Source organism: Dromiciops gliroides, chromosome 3, assembly GCF_019393635.1.
Source record: "Dromiciops gliroides isolate mDroGli1 chromosome 3, mDroGli1.pri, whole genome shotgun sequence".
Taxonomy (NCBI): Eukaryota; Metazoa; Chordata; class Mammalia; order Microbiotheria; family Microbiotheriidae; genus Dromiciops; species Dromiciops gliroides.
In genome coordinates this window covers 533,003,206-533,023,550 of record NC_057863.1, presented here as the reverse complement: position 1 = coordinate 533,023,550, position 20,345 = coordinate 533,003,206, and the positions used below count along the sequence as shown (strand labels likewise).

The 20,345-nt window shown below is 36.3% G+C and overlaps 1 protein-coding gene across 1 annotated transcript in view; it reads right to left on the bottom strand.

Moving 5' to 3' along the window:
- Window positions 1–20,345, bottom strand: part of C3H11orf53 (chromosome 3 C11orf53 homolog) — a 47,995-nt gene that overhangs the window by 16,131 nt on the left and 11,519 nt on the right. The window lies entirely within an intron of this gene.

Below are 20,345 nucleotides of genomic sequence, written 5' to 3'. Positions count from 1 at the left end.
AATAATATTCCATTACAACCATATACCACAGCTTGTTTAAGCCATTCCCCAATTGATGGGCATTCCTTTGATTTCCAATTCTTAGCCACCACAAAAAGAGCAGCTATAAATATTTTTGGACAAATAGATACCTTTTTCTCTTTTTTGGATGTCTCTGGAATATAAACCAAGCGGTGGTATTTCTGGGTAAAAGGGCATGCACAGTTTTATAGCCCTTTGGGTACACACACACACACACACACACACACACACACATATTCTTTCTAAAGCTTCATCATAATACAATTTAGCTCAATGTTCTACCTCATTACTATCTTTTCAAATTCGGATCCTTTCATCATCATCTTAATCCACATTTAGCTTAATCTATATGTTGAATTTGGCACTGTTGACCATGAGTTTCCTTCCCTCCTGGTTGTGTGAAAATAGCCACACTAATACACTATTGGTGGAGCTTTGCATTGGTCCAGTCTTTCTGGAAAGCAATTTGGAATTATGGAAAGGAGGTGACTAAAATTTACCTACTTAGCCTGAGATCTTACTCTAAGTCTACATCTGAATCCAAGGAGCTCAAAGACAGAAAGATGTGATATAAACTAAAATATTCACAGTGGTACTTTTTTTGTAGCATCAAATAATTGGACATGTAGCAAATGCCATTCAGTTGGGGAATAGCTAAACAAATTGTGATATGTGAACACAATGGAACATTACTGTGTCATAAAAAACTAGAAATTACAGTGCTGTTCGTCAATTGGAGAATGGCCGAACAAGTTGTGGTATATGATTTGATGAAATACTACTGACTATAAGAAATTATGAGCTTGATGATTTTAGAAAAACACGGAAAGACTTGTACCAAATAATGAAGAGTGAAATGAGCAGAACCAAAAGAACATTGTATACAGTAACAACAATATTGTTTTAAGAATGACTTTAAATGGATAAGTGATTTTGGCTATTATAAATATCCAAATTAATTATAAAGGACGTATGAAGAAAGATGCTATCTGCATCCAGAGCAAGAAGTGATAAATAGAAGTATGTATAGAATCATTTTATATACACACACCTACCTAGTTGCTTCTAATAGTAGCCATCTCTATGGTGGGGGAGGCGAGGGAAGAAAAAAAAAAGAAATTTACACGATAATTTTGTTGTATATTTGAAAGGAATAGCAAGTTGTGCATAGTAGATTTGCAGTTTCACATGCAGTCATCTTTTTATTGTATTATGTTATAGAAATGCTTGTTTTGTCCATAAATTTAAAATAAAAATTAATAATGATTTAAAAAATGAATATGAAGAATACAGAACATGGGAAGACTGATATGATCTGAAGCAAAGTGAAACAATTAAAACCATGAAAATAATATGCAAACAATTATATAACAATAACAATAGGAAGAAAAATAAAGAAAATGAATGTTATATAATTTTAATGATTAAGTTTGGCATCACTTCTTTGCAAAAGTGAGAGATTATAGGTGTGGAATACTATATAAATTGTTGATGTATTGCTTAATTTTGCTGTTGTTGTTGAGTCGTTTTTCACTCATGTCATAACTCCATATGGGGTTTTCTTGGGAGAGCTACGGGAGCAGTTTGCCATTTTGTCTCCAGCTCATTTTACAGATGAAGAAACTGAGGCAAATAAAGTTGTGACTTGCCCAGGGTCACACAGCTGTATTGCTTTCTTCTTTCTTTTTTGTTCATTATGGAGGATAGCTCTCTGGATAAGGAAAGTAGGAGGGGGGTATATTGGAAAATGCATGTGATATAAAGCAAACTAAGAATTTTAAGATAAAATAAATAAAATATAATTTCTTTCATGAAATATTCTCTGATCTGCCCTATCTTTCCCTCCTTTGGACTAATATAACATTTTTTAAATCACCACTATATTTTTCACATTATATCTTGTATTACAATTATTTGTATATGTTTCATCTCCCTTACTATAATATAACCTCCATAGATCCTTCACAGAGCTTAGCATATTGTCTTGTACATATTAATATTCAATAAATATTAATTGAATGTATGAATGAAATTTATAAAATTAATTTCCCTCTGCTTTAATTCTCTAATTTTCTAAGACAACTATTTTAAATAATTAATTTTGGGTACCCTCAGTATGGGTTTATAGAATTCTAAATTTCAGAAGACTTCTTGAAGTTTTATTATGAAAAGTGAGCAGTCATCTTGGGCCATCAGAGTATCATTTATGTGACCTAAAGTAATAAACAAAACACATTTTGCTTTTGGGTCTTTGTGTGCCTTTAGAACATTGCTTGTGTTAATGTAACTTAGGATAATCAAAGGCGCCATGATGCTCTGCTGATAAATCTCATTCTTTACTTGGCACTAACCTAGTACAGAGCTTCAGTTGTGTCAGATGGTCTGATTCTGGCTGTTTCACTGAAAAACTGATTATTTTTGTGAGATGTGCGAAAGAATTCAACTCCAGAAAACAGTTTTAATTTCTTGACATTTAAAAATTGACATGATCAGGAGAACAGCTGAGAAAATAAGCTGCTTGTGCGAGTTTTGCTTTTTTGTATTTCTGTGGTTGTGAAGGAGCAGGTGGTTGGGTGGGGAACATGGAAGAAGGGAAAATGTGGTTCTGTTTTCCGAACAGTGGGACAGAGCAGGCTTCCTAACTCCAAACAATGGGCCATTCTGGACAAATATGCAATGAAAGAATCAGAAAATAAAACATTCATCAAAATGAATGGGAATGATGTGGTTTGTGCCACGGGCACTGGAGTTTACAAGGCATTGCTCATTCATACTGGGGTTTTGCTTTGGTTTTTTATTCCCTTTCTTAATCCTGCAAAGGAGGAAAGTTGGCTATGTTAACGATGTGTTATGCAAAGTGACATAGTCTGACCATGAGCCAAAGTACTTGGTGAGGCTCCCAGGTTAGACATTGATTCTCTTTATCACACAATCTATTGAAAACTACAGAAGAGAGGCAGCTCTTCTAAATGGAGATCAAAGACAAGTATCTCATGCCAGCGGGATGGTGACCCAAGTTATTAAAAAGAAACTGCAGTTTTTGTAGGAGATTTTAGAAATCACTTTATCTAAGTTACAGAGATGTTAACGGATAACTTTAAAAATAAACATTAAAAAATTAAATTATTAACAAAGCAGAGGAGATACCAGCTGGATAACTTGGTGACTAAGCTCTTCTGCAAGCATGTAAATGTCATGGAAATACTTCAAAAGGTCTGTGATTTCATCAGTATTACCACCACTGATATAAATCATAACCCATACGTACTTTATTATATAGTTTCATGAGTTGCTGTGGCCAAATGTACTGATCACCTGGTGAACAACATTATAGTGATGAACCTCTCTAAATTTAGGCTGCTATTCCCATGAAAATCTATGGCTGGGACCATAGTTTAATATTTTTTTCAGTTTAGTAGGACCTCTTGGAACTGAGGTCTGTTGGCAAAGTCTTTGAAAAGTTCACACTTGAGTAGGACCTTATTGAAGTTTACTCATGCACCTGTTCACTGAAATAAAAGTTGCAAAAGTAACAGGCTGGAATACACATTTATGACAGATTAAGAGATTAAAAGGATGTTTAGAATCTCCTTATACCAGATTAAAAAACCCATTATATTATTTAGTCAAGTAGAACATAAATGCTTATACTTGCTACTTATGTGACCTTGGGCAAGTCACTTGAGTTATCTGGACTATTTGCATTTATAACAGAAATAATAAATTGCTCTGTCTTCAAATAGTACATTCATCTAAGGGGTATTTCTGTAGCATGCTCTGGGCTTTTAGTGAAAATGCTGTGGAAACAATGATGGCCAGTTTTTCCAGTGGAGTTTTTCTGGTTTTCAGTTTCCTCATCTGAAAAATGAGGGGACGGAATAGAGTCGGTCCTTTCCAACTCCACATCCAGGATCCTATGATGTTGATTTTTCTTATTCTTCCATGACTTTAGTATATGGATCACCAAAACCTTTTGTTTAATTATAATGGTGACACTACATATATTTTTAGTTTTGAAAATGATTACAATAATTACAAAGTTGACAATTATTATAATCTTAGATATACCTTAACTTGACATATATGTTCATTCTTGACTTTTCAAGGAATGATTATCTAGTTTACAGATTATCCAGACCACTGATTTTCTTAGGGCAAGTTGCTACTCATTGGCACCTCCATTCAATGACAACAACAATTAAACTAAGTTAGGGATACAAAAAAGTTGTAGCTATGATACGAATAAGTTGTAGTTCCTAACTCCAGAGATCTTAAATTCTAGTTGGGGGGAGAGGGGGATAAGATAGAAATGCAAATGCAAATTAGAATACAATCAACAGGGATTAAAATGAATTTGTTGTTGAGTTGAATGTAATAAATTACAATCGCTTGAGTAATTTGAAGAATGAATGAGCCCACTGGCATAGCTGAATCAGGAGATTAACACAAGGATCAATCCACCTATGATGGTGTCCTCATCAGAAACACTACTACTGTAAGAGATTGAAGCTTTGTGGAGGTAGGTAGAATCAGACAAATAGCTGGCTGAAACTCACTGTGATATAAGCAACACCAAGAAAAGAATATACATGATGACAAAAACAATGTAAATGGAAGGAACAAGTATTAGAAATGAAATTTAGAAATTAATGTTGCAAAATTATAGAGAACAAGCATGCCTAAAAGAAGAGATATAAGAAGATGCTACTGACCCACTCCTTTGAGGATGTTGGAGCTCCACAGGTGTTCACATTGCACATTTTTAAACTTTTTAGGGAGTTGATCAGTTGTGCTGATTTTTTCTCTCCTTTTTGTCTTTAAAAAGTATTATTTGTTGTATGGAATGGCTCTCTGGGAGAGGAATGCAGAAGGACACTGGGCAAAACTATGATTACATAAAACCAAAAGACATTAGTTAAAACTTTAAAAATAAATTAATTGAGAGGAGGAGGTACCCCTCAGAAAGAAAATGGGATCTCTGTGCACTACACAAAAGAAAGAATGGGCTCCAAAACAGGAAGAGACAGAAACTCTTTTTCTGGCAATTGGAGGGAGTTGATGTAATAAAAGATATGAATGTTCATCAAGATTACAGGATAGCTAATGAGATGTCAGGAAAAAAAAAAAAAACCTCAAACAAAGCTGCTTCTGAACCAACTGTTCCTCTTCTTGTCCTCATAATTGTCTCCTTAGAATCTACCTTTATGTCAGGTATGAACCCAAAAGTCCTTATATAATCTTCCCAGACAATTTTGGTAAGAGCTATGGAGGAAAAGGAGGCAGCTAGATGACTCAGTGGAGAGAGCACTGGACCTGGAGTCAGGAAGACTTGAGTTCAAATCTGGCCTCAGACACTTACTAGCTGTGTGACCCTGGGGAAGTTACTTAACCTCTCTTTGCCTTAACCCACAGGAGAAGGAAATGGCAAACCAGTCTAGTATTTTTGCCAAGTATGGCCTATGGGGTTTATGAAAAGTCAGACATGACTAAATGACTGAACAACAACAAAGAGAGGAAAAACAAAACTCTTGAGTATGACGTTAGGAAAAACCATTATTGGGGTTAGGTGGGCATCTTTGGTCCCAGGAGCACACCTGCATTGCATTATCCAGATTGATGCTTTTCATGGGGAAGTCTGGGTAGCTCCTGCTCTGACGTAAGAAACATCCTTCTTCCATACCATAATATAAAGAGTATAAAGAGTATGAATTCAAGGTCATCTAAAGAACAGCATTACTAATGCCCAACTTAAAGGAAGCAGGTACAATATGCTGTAATACCCTATGATATCCAAAGAAAAGCCCTTCAGGAGGTAAGCCCAAACATCATTATTTTTAATTAAAAAAATTTTTTTTGCAGGGCAATGAGGGTTAAGTGACTTGCCCAGGGTCATACAGCTAGTAAGTGTCAAGTGTCTGAGTCCGGATTTGAACTCAGGTCTTCTTGAATCCAGGGCTGCTGCTTTATCCACAGTGCCACCTAGCTGCCCCTAGCCCAAACATCTTAACTGAGGAAAGGGAGTTTCAGGAAACTCTGGGTATTTTTCAGCATCCCACAGCAGCAATGTCATAAAGAGATGAACAGCCTTACCTGGAAAAGACTTAGGCTTAAAATCAAGTAGAAAATGAGGAATTAGAGAAGGTGCAGCTTTGAATTGATCATTCAGTAAATGAGATATTGTACCTGATGAGGAAAAATGCTGAAGCAGAAGCCATGATGGAGGCAGAGGTTCTAAAGAAGCAAGATAGCAGTAAAAGAAGCACAAATAGAGAAAGAAGGGGGAAAAAGGCAAAGAGAATTGAGTGAAGAAGAAGGAGAAGGAGGAGGAGAAAAAGAACAAGAAGGAAGAGGAGGAGAAGAGGGAGGGAGAGGGAGACAGCAAGGGAGAGGTGTAGATACAGGTTATAGCAAAAAGAAGGGATCCTTTGAGAGTATTAAACTTGGAGGAATTTTCAGCAACTATGAAATGCTATTTAGACAGTATGAGTTAGACTGTACTTGTGTGCAAGAGGGTACCAGTTCTTTTTCAGGGTCCACAGGACTAACCTCTTCCCCAGTGGATCCTGGGAAAGGGAGAAGCAAAATTTTGTTAAAGTTGAAAATTCTTGAATCTCTAAGAATTTGAAGAAAGAATCTTCACTTGGGAAGCCAGAGGCTGAGCAGGAGGTCAAGAAGAAGCACCATTGTGGATTGAGAAATTTTAGGCTGAAAAGAAGGGAGTTGAACCATAGTTTTCAGATAGTCTGGGGTGGTGGGGGAGGGGAGAAATGGAAGCTGTTCAGAATTGTTAATTATTCTTCTCAGCTATAAGAAATCCATAAGCATGTTTGATGATCCCTGGTGTATGTATGCATATCATGGAGGTAGAAAGACCTACCCCTGGATATGTTTGTGACGAAACTTGGAATGAATTAAAAACCCATTTCTTAAGCATTTGCTTTGTGCAAGGTCCTGAGTGTTGTTAATAAATATACGAGTCAAAACTGTTCCTCACCTAAAATCAATGGCTAAAAGGCTCAAAGCCTAAGAAGCACCATGGACAGCAAACATTTGACTTACTTGTCTATAGAGGATAATGGATGACTGAACAACATTACGTTATAAAATAATGGGAAGCAATAAAAGGTAAAGCAAGTTTAAAGGAAGCTTGGCAAAAGATCCAAAGAAGTAATGCAAAAATTAAAAAAAGAAAAGCAAAAACTAAGGGGATTTAAAGAAGGAATAGAAAAAAGATAACAGAAGCAAAATAGATCTGCAAAAATTTTTGTACCAGTTTTCCCATCATCAAAGATAGTATAGTCACTATACTTGTACTCTATGGTCCCAGTCCAAAATGTGCTTCCAGAGGATGTAGAAATGATAGTAAGAAGAACAAAGACAGGAAAAAAAATTCAATTAGACCAAATGTAGATAGAAGAGATCTCTGATAGAGGTAGCACAGTTTTGAGGTATTGAATGTCAATTCATAAGTAACTAGAAGGGAAGATACCAAAAGAGTAGAAAAAAAATAATTATAATATACTATTATATATATAATATAATTATAATACCTACTTTCATAGCTATACTAAGTTTTTATGAAAATCATCTACACAGTGAAGTTGTATGCAAGGAAGGTAGTAGTAGGTAAAATGCAGTTATATTAGACAGTAGACCACATTATTGTTGTAAAGCCCCCCATAGTGCAGGGGTATGTTCTGAATGGAATTGAAGTCAACAAGAAATTGGTGATGGTGGATGTGTGTGTGTGTGTGTGTGTGTGTGTGTGTGTGTGTGTGTATAGGGATCTCAATACCCCTCTACATTACTAGTTGTGGTAGCAAGCCTTAGATACTTTAAAAGTCTCAATACCCTCTTCCAAAGATGGTACTAAGCCTATACGCACCCAGACAAAAGCAGTACTTCCCCTCTTACACTGTGGGGGATTTTTGACTCCTTTTCATTATCAGTCTCTTCATTTATAAAAGGAAGAGTTCTAGGGGAATTATCTAAACACATATTCACATATACATGCACTGGAAAATTATTGTTTTTAATTCATTGGCTCTCTTTACCCCCCCCCACCCCAGCTTAAGATGAAGAAAATATCTCTTGCCCCTTTTAAGGTTAAGATCCCCTTTCTTAATACTACTTCACATATTCACATGTAAATAACACAAGAAAGGTGGTTATGTAGTTCCTTTGTTTTGTTTTGTTTTGTTTGTGGGGCAATGAGGGTTAAGTGACTTGCCCAGGGTCACACAGCTAGTAAGTGTCAAGTATCTGAGGCCAGATTTGAACTCAGGTCCTCCTGAATCCAGGCCCAGTGCTTTATCCACTGTGCCACCTAGCTGCCCCTGTGGCTATGTAGTTCTTAACAATAACTTTAAAATAACATAGAGCCAAAAGTAAATAATTAGATACATGTCCAAATGTTGGCTGCTTTGTTTGGCAGCCCAAAAAGGGAAAATGACTTTTCCCTTCTCACCCCCATTAAAATGCTTCTTCTCCCCAGATTAGAATGAGTGATGAACAGGTAAACAGGAAGCAGTTCTCCATTACAGGGACAGAGGCGATAGTGAAGGATGGAGAGTTCAGTTTTAGCTGAGGGGATAAGTGGCTATTAAGTCTCCATTTGAAGACTTCCAGTGATGGGGAACTTAGGATTTCAAAGGCAACTCATTCTATTTTTGAACACTAAATTGCTATGAAGTTTTTTCTTATTGCCATTCCAACTCTCTTCCCTCCTTCCTCCCCTCCCAAGCCTCCAGCCACCATGCCATAACCCTCTCAGCTTTAGGACTGTCTCTTGAAGGCCCCACTACACTGACTAATTGGTGAATGCCTTACCTGGTCCACTATTTCAAGTAGGCCCCATCCATAACTTACTTTCCGATCATCTTTTAGTCAGCCCAAACTTGCTGCCAAATCCAGAAACCATGCACTGAAAATCACACTTTAGCTTTGGGACTTCCTCAGGACCTGACTGATGCTTTGGTTGGTGACTGCCTCACCTGATACACTATTTTTTTTTTCATTTTTTAAAAATGTAAGCTTTCTTATACAAAATGACTAACGTGGTAATGTTGTACATAATTGCACATGTTTAACCCATATCTGATTGCTTATTGCCTCAGGGAAGGGTGGGAAGGAAGGAAGGATAAAATTTGGATCTTAAAACTTTAAATAAAAATGTTTATTATTTTAAAAATGTGTAATATTCAGATTATCTTTAGAACATTGGAAGACTGCCATTTGCAGAATCCAAGTCTGAAAATAAAAGTTAAAATATGAAAAGGAAGCCCCAAGCATACTAGCAAAGAAGATAAGATAATGCAAAGAGAAATAAGCTTCTCAGGGCCTGCTAAATGCCAAGGGGGAAGAGTCTACCATGTCCAGCATTTTATCAAGGCTGCAGCCTAATGAAATATCAAAGGGAATCACTGCTTTAACAAATACAGGCAACAATGGGGGGAGAAAGGACCATATGTTCACATACATTTAGTCAGGGTTAACAATAGATAAAAATATGTCCTACAAACAGATTTAATAGCCCCAAACTGTCATTCAGTTTGTAGGAAGTATTCAAGATACAGCTAATAAAACACACAGAAAATGGAATTTTCAAAAGTTTGGGGAGAATGAAGTGGAAAAACTAAAGAGATAAATGCTTTCTTTTTGGAACTGCTTTACAATGAACAGAACCCAAGATTGCTGAAAGTTCTCCCTCTACAATTTGCTGCTTTGCTACTTATCAGAGTCACAGTGAAAGGAACTGCCTAAACATTTCTGGGTTACTCTCCAACTCTGTTTGTCCATTAAGCCCACTGGAGCTTCCATCAAGGACCATGTTATCTTTATTTAGAGTCATTTTAATCAGATGCCTAGGGAGGGATGTCTATCCCAGTCAGCTCCAGAAGGTTCATATTCAATTAGGAATCTACCTGATGAAAAACAAAATCCATTAAGAAATGATTGGAAGTGCTACATTAGGTCACAGGCTGAGCCCACAGCTATGTTCTAATCAGACTGTGCAGGGAGGGGGGAAAACAGCTCGATCAACTTTTCCCCTTTAATTACTGTTTTCTTTCCCTTTCGACCCCAAGTCTTCAACTTTAAGTTCAGTAGGAGGTAACTGTTAAAAACAGCCTTGCCGTCATCCCCCAAAAAAGGGGTGGGGGCTGGGGCATAGAGAATGACCTATTCTTCGCCCACTGGAACTGCCCTTGTGCTCAAACTACAGGAGATTGGATTTCTGTTCCACTTTTTCATGTTGGACCTATCCATGTTTTATTTTCCTACTTCACTATGAGAGACCCCACACACCAGAAGCCTTGACTCCCATACACTTCTGCTGCTTTCCTCTGCAATTGCTTTCCCTTTCTGGAATGATAATAAACACTGCCATTAGTACAAGAAAGGGTATTCCAATCTATTCCTCTATGGCTACTCTTATCTTGGTCACTTTTCAAATCAAAATACCTCTCTCTTGCATTACTTTTCTAGAAGAACTTTCTCCCTCTAAGAGAATGTAAAATCCTTGAAGACAATCACAGTGCTTAGAGCATAAGCACCTAATAAATGCTAATTAATTCCACCTTAGTCCTAATTCTTCCTTCTGAAGTCACAAGTCCAAAGCCTCTTCCATATGACAGCTCTTTAAATGTTTGAAAGAAAGTTCTTGTGCCACTTCCCATACCTCCTCTCCTTGATAAATCTTATCCTTTTGGTTCAATCAAGTCCTGCTTTTTTTCAAAGCCTTACTTAAAGTCAAACATCCTCCAAGAAGACTACCATAGTCAATAGCTATCTCTACTTTTTATTTCATTTAGAACTTTTTTGTTAGTATCTCTCATTTGACATTTTCATTATTATTTATCTTTTATATAAATGTTTTGTCTTAATTACATTATAAACTCCCTGAGGACAGAGACTATGCCATATTCATCTTTATATCCCAGCACTTAGAACAAATTTTGCACACATTAGGTGCTTAGTAATACTTGATTTTGATGCATGTCATTAAACTCAGGGTCTGCAAATGACACATTAGTTCTGATGATGCACAGAGGTTGACAGAAGACGAAACTGAGGGAAGGAGTCTACAATAAAACTTTTAGTCTAAATTGTCTGTACATAAATACACAAAGCTTGGGTAACCAGCAAAGTAAACTAGAAAGCTTAATGAAAGGAGACAAAATTGATTCTATCACTAAGACTTTTTGGAATGAAACTATAACAAGGCTTCTTCAAACTGGATAATATAATGGCAAATCACTCCAGTATCTTTGCCAATAAAAATCCAAATGGGGTCATAAAGAGTTGGGCACAACTGAACAAAAAAGACCCTTCACAAAAGGACAGGATGGAGGATTGGGATAGGGCAACTGGAGTATAATTGTGGATTGAGAAGATCTATTCATAGACAACCCAGAAACCAGAAGAGGCCTGGTGCTCAAGCATCTTGGTGAAGATAAAAGGAGTGAGAAATATAAATGATATTATCATCAGTGTATATGATAAATCACTTGGACTAAAAAGGAAATATCTGAAAAATCTGGGAGACAGACCATAGACCTGGTACAGAGGTATGATATAGTAGTGATGGGGAACTTTAACTTTTCAGACACCTGTTGGTAGTTCTCTCTGACCAAAAGCAGAGCAGGTGATAATTTCTTGATTAGCCTAAATGAAAATTTCATCCTCAAAGTTACAAGAGCCAGTGATTCTTACTACTAGGTAGGAAGTAACTTCAATGGTGAAAATTATGGAAACCTTTTAGGTAGAAGTAAACATTTCATGTTAGAAGTTTGTGAAAGAAAAGAGAGGCAATTTTTGAATAGTGTGCTATGTACTCGAGATTATGGGAGAACATATTTCAAAGGGTTTAGAGAAATGGATAGATAGGATCCCATGCCCTAAAATCCTATAGGAGAAGCCAAGAGGGATAAGTGAAATTCTGAATATGAACAATAATTGATAAAGAGACAAAAGAGGAGTTAATAAAGACAAACAAGGAACTTATCAATTAACAAATGTTAAGAAAATGTAAATAGAATATGGATAAAACATCAAGTAATGGAAGAGAAATACAAAATCCTTTCATAGCACTATTCAGAATATTGTCAGAAGTGGCAAATTTCATTGCCTGAACCTCTATTTAAATCAGGAAATAGAAAACAAAAGTGGGGAGTTGATACTTCAAGTAAGCAGGGATTTAGTATGAGAATATCTACTTGCCCTTGATGAGTTCATCAAGTCACCAAGTTCATGAAGTCATCTGATAAAAATAAACCACATTCCAGGGTGCCAAAAGATTGTTTTATGTGACTGATAAACCATGATTACTCACCTCTGAAAATTTGTGAAGGACTGGAGAGGCAGTGTAGGATTGGAAAAGGGTACATGTATTAGCTTTCCAAAAATAGAAAGAATGGTGTCTTCAAAATATAGGCCAATTAGTTTGACTTCATTTTTTGTCAAAATTCCAGGATATATCATATTAAAGGGATGGCTAGTGGACATATAGAAAAAGAGGAAGTGATGAAAGAGTCAAAATGGCTTTATCAAGAACAAGTCATACCTATCCTTCCTTTCTTGATAGTTACTTGACTGCTAGTTTAGGAGCATGCTGTTGATATAGTTTATCTAGATTTTAGCAAAGAATTTGATAGTCTCTCAAACTATTATTGTGAAAAAAATGGAGAGATATGGACTAAAGGTTAGTATATTTAGGTGGATTCACATCTAGTTAAAAGACTAGACCCAGAGTACTCACTAATGCTTCAAAGTCCACTTGTAGAGAAGTCAGACTTCCAGCTAAGATTACTGACTGAATGAGAATGGGACTAAATGGGGAAAAAATGGGACTAAAAGGGGAAAAAAGGATGGGAGGGGAGTTTAAAAGGGAATGGCTACAAGTAAAATAAACTTCATAATCCTGAAGTTGGGAGTAAAAGTGGCAAAAGAGAATAATTAGAATTTAAGCAGGTGCTTTAGATTGTCTCTTAGACAACTAGGGAAGGGCTCTACCAATTGTGATATATGAACATACTGGAATATTATTTTGCTATAAGGAATGATCAAAGAAATTATTTCAGAGTATCCTGGGTAGTATGGACTAAAGCAAAACAAAATAAGCAGAACCAGAAGATCAATTTATATAAAATCAGCAACAATTTAAAGAAAAAGAATTTTGAAAGACTCAAAAATTGATGAATGAGGAAAACTATCAGTGTAATTGACTACATCAATACTGCTTAGTAATTCAGATCTCAAACTGATTTACAAAGCAGTGATCATCAAAACAATCTGGTACTGGCTAAGAGTGGTGGATCAGTGGAATAGATTAGATACACAACACACAGTAGTAAATTACTATAGTAATCTAGTGTTTGATAAATTCCAAGATTCAAGCTTCTCAATATCTGACAAATATTACTGGACAAACTAAAAGGCAGTTTGGCAGAAACTCATAGACCAACATCTCATACTTTATACTAAGATAAGATTAAAATGGGAACATGATTTAGAAATAAAGGATAATGTCATAAGTAAATTAGGGAAGCCTGGAGAAAATGTATGTCAGATCTATGGATAAAGGAAGAGTTTATAAGTAAACAAGAGATAGAGATGGTTGTGGAAAATAAAAGAAAAATTAGATAGTATGAAATTAAAATGCTTTTGCACAAACAAAATAAATGTAGACATGATGAAAAGGAAAATAGGAAACTGGGGGAAAATTTTGCAACAAGTTTCTCTGATAAAAGCATCATTTCTAAAATGTATAGGGGAACTAAGCCAATTTTATAAAAATAATAGCCATTCTCCAGTTGATAAATGGCCAAAAGATATGAACAAGCAGTTTTCAGAATAAGAAATCAAAGCTTTGTAATATTTATATGAAAAAATGCTCTAAAATCACTATTGATTAGAGAACTGCAAATTTTAAAAAACTCTGAGGTACCACCTATATCTATCAGATTGACTAAGATGACTGAAAAGAAAAGGGATAGATTCTGGAGGGAATATGGAAAAATTGGGACACTACTGTAGTTTGGGTGGAGAATTGGTCCAACCATTCTGTAGAATGATTTGAAATTGTGCCCAAAGTGCTATAAAATTGTACAAGCTTACCTTTTAACTCAGAAATACTGCTATTAGGGCTGTGTCCCAAAGAGAACAAGAAAAGAACCTATTTACACAGAAATATTGATAGCAGATTTTTTTCTAATGGCGGCAAAGAACTGGAAATTGAGGCTATATCCATCAATTGGGGAATGGCTAAACAAGTTGTGGTATATGACTATGATGGGGGTACTATTGTGCTCTAAAAAATGACAAGCAGGATAGTCTCAGAAAAACCTGGGAAGATTTATATGAATATCAATGTAAAGTGGAGTGAGCCAAAGTGAACAGAACATTGTATACAGTAACAGCAATATTGTCACAATCACCTATGAAAGACTTAGCTACTTTGATCAAGACAATGATCCAAGACAAGCCAAAGGACTCATGATAAAAAGCGAGACAAAGAGAGCAAGCTGATGAACTCTGAATGTATATTGAAGCATACTTTTTTCACTTTATTTTTCTTGTTTTTTTTGGGGGGGTCTGTGTTTTCTTTTGAAACATGGCTAATTTTTATATGACTTCACATATATAATCAATATCAAATTGCTTGCTTTCTCAAGGAGAGGGGGAAGGATGGGAAGGAGGTAGAAAGTTTTGAACTAATATTAAAAAATTATTCTTAATTTTTTACATGTAATTGAGAAATATTTAATGAAAAAATATATTTAAAAAGAAGACCATGAATGCAATGATTAGGTATGTCTCCAGAAAACTTCTTGTTATCCACCTTATGACAAAAAGGTGAACTCATGATGCAGAAAGACATATTTTTGGACTTGGCTAATCTGTTGATTTATTTTGCTTGATTTTGCTCATTTGTTAAAAAAGCATTTTACCCCCTGTTTTTTCTTCTAGGTTTCTAATGGGGGAGGGGGATGGAGGGAGGGAGGGGGAGGGGGAGAGAGAGAGAGAGAGAGAGAGAGAGAGAGAGAGAGAGAGAGAGAGAGAAGGCAATTTTGACATTTTAAAAAATACATAGAAAAGAACAGAAGAAAGCCCAGGTGGGTGCACAGAGAAGCAGGACAGTTTTGAAAGTGAAGTTAGAATTTATTATATAATTTTTTTAAAGCAAGTGGAATGGAATAGAGATTCATGGTTTCATAGAGAATATTCTTTTGTGTCCCCTGTGTATGGAAATTATCTTTTTTGGTGTTTAAGTGATTGTAATCACTTTGTATTGGAGGGGGTGGAAGAATTTCCTTTGTTCTACTCTCCAAAGTTCCAGAGAAAACAGAAATTATATGCTTTCTCCAGTTATCTATTCCCCCTTCCTAATTTACAAAAAATCAAAATGCAAATCACAGATATCAGCATTGCAATGTAAATATTTTACAGTTATTAAGAAGTAAATATAAATTAAATTGTTGTAGAATGGCAGCAGTTGGATATCTCATTAAACAAACCATTAGCTAACATCCCTGGTGGAATGAAAGGCAATTATCAGGACAAGGCAAGGAGGTAAGCACATCTGTTTCAGAATTAAGGTTTACTAAATTCTAAACAAAGATCAAAGAGGATGACTAGACAATGAATGACTAGACATTCATTTGCCTGCTGTTCAGTGAAATCTAATATATCTCTCTGCATTAATGATATTTATTTTTTCAAAGCAATTAGAAAAATACAATAAACAAGGAAATCTGGCTAACACTATAATCTTGCCTATGTATTTTGAATGGGATCAATACTTCAAATAGGTTATTTTGTAGATAGTTTGAATATAAAATTAAGGGAAGCATGGAAAAATGGGAAAATTCATAATTGTGATTTAAAGAATTACTTACGTACAAGCAGAAAAAGAATATCATCAAATGGAAACATAGCTAAATGTTGCTCGCTGTTTAGATGCCAAACTTTAGAGGTATCATGGAGTAAAGGACAGAAGTCTGGCCTTGGAGTTGGGAATGCTGTGGTTTAGGCCCTGCCTCTGACAAATACCAGCTATGTGACCCTATGCAATCACTGAACTTCAGTGCCCTAAGCAATTCTCTACTTGCTACATACACACACACACACACACACACACAAACACATTCATACATGTGGCAAGTATAAACAGGGTTGATCATATTACCACATTTCAGAATATGTGTGTATGTATGCATGATTTGGCCTCATGTATATGTGTGTTTATTTATATGTGTGTGTGTATATATATAAAAGGAAATGGGTGAAAATCAAATTAACAAATGTAGGAGTGGGTATGGGGACATATATATATATATATATATATATATGGACACACATTATCTATCATCTATCTATCTATCTCTATATGTCCCCATACCCACACCTACATTTGTTGATTTTCACTCATCTCCCATGCCCCTGTTAAATACCTTTTGCCTCTTTGTATCCTAACCTGAATAAATATCAGAGCCAGAATTTACCTGGTTTCCCAGTTCCAAACCCAGGATTCTTTTTGCTCTACTTTGCTGTCACAATCCACCCTGCCAATATACACTCTTGATAATGGTTTTTATGGTCATCATCTATGTCCTATAATAGTGTTCACAAAGTCCTACTCCAAGGCCTTATCATGGTCTGCAAATAATCCTGAGTTCTGACTTAGTGGTCAGCAGAATTTTTGTGTAATGGTTTGTAGATATAGATGGTAAGGTCTAGAAGGTTCTACCATGTTGGGAAGACTCTGAGGACCAGCTTGGAAAAATATGGTTTCAACTTTCTGAAAATATGGAAAAGACTAGCCATTACTGGCTAGCTACTAAGTAGCTATTTCTTTGGTTATGATAACTCACAAAATGGAAAAAATGCAAAATGGCACTCATTTTAATGTTTGATCTCTTTATCTTCTGCAGTACTGGTAGCAGAATGATGGAAAAGCAGTAATTCATATAGGTTGGAAAGGGACACTTACTTGAGAGAGAATCAGGAAGACATATGAACAGAAACCATTAGAATGACTGATAGTTATGAGTGTATCCCCTAACAGCAAAGGAATTCCACTAACCCCTATGTTTATCATCATTTCATTTATTTATCATGGTATATTTTAAGATACATAGGATCTGATTACCCTAGATTGGGACATTTGTAAAAGGCTCCAACTCCCTTTGTCTCCCTTAGCAAAAAACTACACAGATACTGACACTCTGTGAGTCATTCTAATAAGTCAGCAGTTCAGGGCAGGACTAATTAGAACCAAAACAAGACTGGAACCCAAGGGGAAGTTATTTCTGAAGCAACTTTTTATATATAGTCATTCCCTTAACTTATTAGTTAAAGATGAAAATCACCCTTAAGTTAGAATAAAAATAAGGTTAAGACAATATAGCATGCATTTAAAATAGCTCAAACTCAACTTATTTAAAGGAGCTATTGATCCCCTAACTCATCTGTAAAATGAGTTGCAGAAGGGGGCAGCTAGATGGTGCAGTGGATAAAGCACTGGCCCTGGATTCTGGAGGACCTGAGTTCAAATCCGACTTCAGACACTTGACACTTACTAGCTGTGTGACCCTGGGCAAGTCACTTAACCCTCATTGCCCTGCAAAAAAAAAATGAACTGCAGAAGGAAATGACAAACCACTCCAGCATTTGTCAAGAAAACCCCAAGTGGGGTCATGAAGAATTGGACAGGACTGAAACAACTGAGCAACAGCAATTGATTCCCCAAAATGGCAAATGTAAAAAAGGAACAGATATTGCCATTTCCTATGGAAATGTAGCCAATGCAATATTACTCCAAGAAGGGCCAGCTCCCCCATCTCTACTGGAAAAAAACACACCACAAAACAAACAAACCCTGAAACCAAATAATGATCAAGAAATCCAAAGAGAAATTCCAGTGAATGACCTCCTATATAGATCCTATAACTGCAAAAAATGTCAGCCAGAAGCTCATGGACAATAGGAAAGGAAGTTCACTAGAAAAGCCAGCACCATCATAGACAAACAAGATGATGATCAGAGATCAACTAGAGACAGCTGTAGCTTGCAAAATCTAGCTGGAGGGAGCTAGAATGAAGGGCTGGCTGGAAACACATTGTATGGACCTTGAAAGTAACCCCACAGTGACCAGTCTAGTATTGGACCTATGATTTTATGTGTATAGAGACTTCTCATATAAGAAGACAATCTTTATTAATGCAGATTGGTACTTTCTCGAAATATAACTTCTTAGAGAGCACGGAGGGGTTAAACAACTTGCACAGGGCCACACGATGAGTATGTGTCTACAGCAGGACTTGAACTCATGTCTTTGTGCTCCAAGGCTACTTTTTAATCCACTATGCTGGACTCCTTCTCAGCTTGGAGGGATACTTTACAAATATGAATGACAGTCTTCTTGAGAAGTACATACATATTATTATGACTTGGATCAAGAAGAATAATCAGAGCAGATTGCACAAGGATAAATATCACATAGATGCCAATATTCAACCATTTCATTGATGCTACCTAAGACAAGATAATTATCCAACTTCTGTAATACTCATTCTTAAACTTTGGGGTGTGGTGGTGGGACTAAGATAGGGTCAGTGGCTCAGACTTGTGATTTAATCAATGTAAGGAAGCCCTAATAGGGAAATTTCCTCTACCAGTGCTGATCTGCCACTTCTCTAATAAGTTAGTTTTAGCATGGTGCCTAGGGGCACACAACCTGCATGTGTCAAAGAAAGGACTTGAACCCAGGTTTTCCCCAAGTCCAGTCCTTTACCCACCATGTCATACTATTAGTCTCTTGGTCATCATGTTATACATTCTATTAGTTAGACTCAGTTGGTAGATGGTAAAAGGAAAGCATGGAACTCAAATTGAGACTTTAGATGACCTGAGGCAGGATCTTGAAGTTAAATCCTAGTTTATACTGTGAATGCAAATATACTTTGGCAAATGTCATGCTGTGTTTTGTCATTGAATATATTTCTGTGGATGCAGCTGCTGTGAGCCAATGTGTTCTTTGAAGTTCTTTCCGCACTGATTTATTTACTTATGCTTGGATTTCCTTTGGTTACTTGTATTGTAGTATTTTCTATTTGAACCCACAATAATCTCTCCTTTCTCTGAATTTCTATAGTACATATGCTATACAAGTAGTTAGTGGTGATGCTGGGACCCATGCTTCCTGACTTTCCATCACTACAACACAATATGCCACTTTATTACTTATTGTCTTCTATTGTTCCCTATTTATTTTCTGTGTCTCCCCCCAACAAAATAAGATTAGGGCAGGAACCATAGTTTTGAAAATAATAAATGTTGTAGACTACTTTAAAAACACTTTTAAAATGACTTTAAATCTTGAAACACATATTAATCGTTGGAATGAAGAACCATTTATTAAGCATCTACTATGTATTAGGCATTATGCTAATTGCTTTACAAATATAATCTCATAAAATAAAAACAAAACAAAAGAAATATAATCTCATTGGATGAAATTTAAGGGAAAATTATAATTAAGGGAAAATGGGTTGGTCTTGGCAAGGGGAAGAGACACCTCTCTGTTGGACACTTGAGGAAAAGAAAAATAATAATGAGGGAATGTGTGGAATGAATGGGTTGTAGATGTAGAAAAGAATAGGATCATCTTTCTTCGTTGAGGGCCTAATTGAAATTAGATAACACATTTGTAGTGGACTAAGTAGCAGACTTGTGTGACTTTTACTAGATCTGTTCAGCATTGTGTAAATAAAATAGAAGAGATGGCTGGCAGAGTAATCCAGGGTTGAGGTTTGGCAATGCTTGAGTAGAGGTTGGACATAGAAGCAAGGAAGTACAGAGCAGAACTTAGAACTGAACTAGTTAACTAAAGGGTTGACATTGGGAAGAGAGAAAGGTGAAGGTAGAAATCTACTGTAATAAATGTCTGGTACATAGTGAATGGGGGAAGCTAGGTGCTACAGGGGATAGAATGTCAGGCTTGGAGTTGGGGAGACCTCATCTAGAGTTTAGATCTGGCTGAAGACACTGGCTGGGTGACCCCGGGAAAGTCACTTACTCTGTTTGCCTCAGTTTCCTCATCCATAAAATGAGCTGGAGAGGGAAATGCCAAACTACTCCAGTATGTTTGCTAAGAAAACCCTAAATGGATTTAGGAAGAGTCTCTCTCTCTCTCTCTCTCTCTCTCTCTCTCTCTCTCTCTCTCTCTCTCTCTCTCTGTATGTTTCTGTGTCTCTCTGTCTCCATCTCTTTGTCTCTCTGTCTCTCCTCTATCTCTAATAGATTAATGAAATCTGGTGCTGATA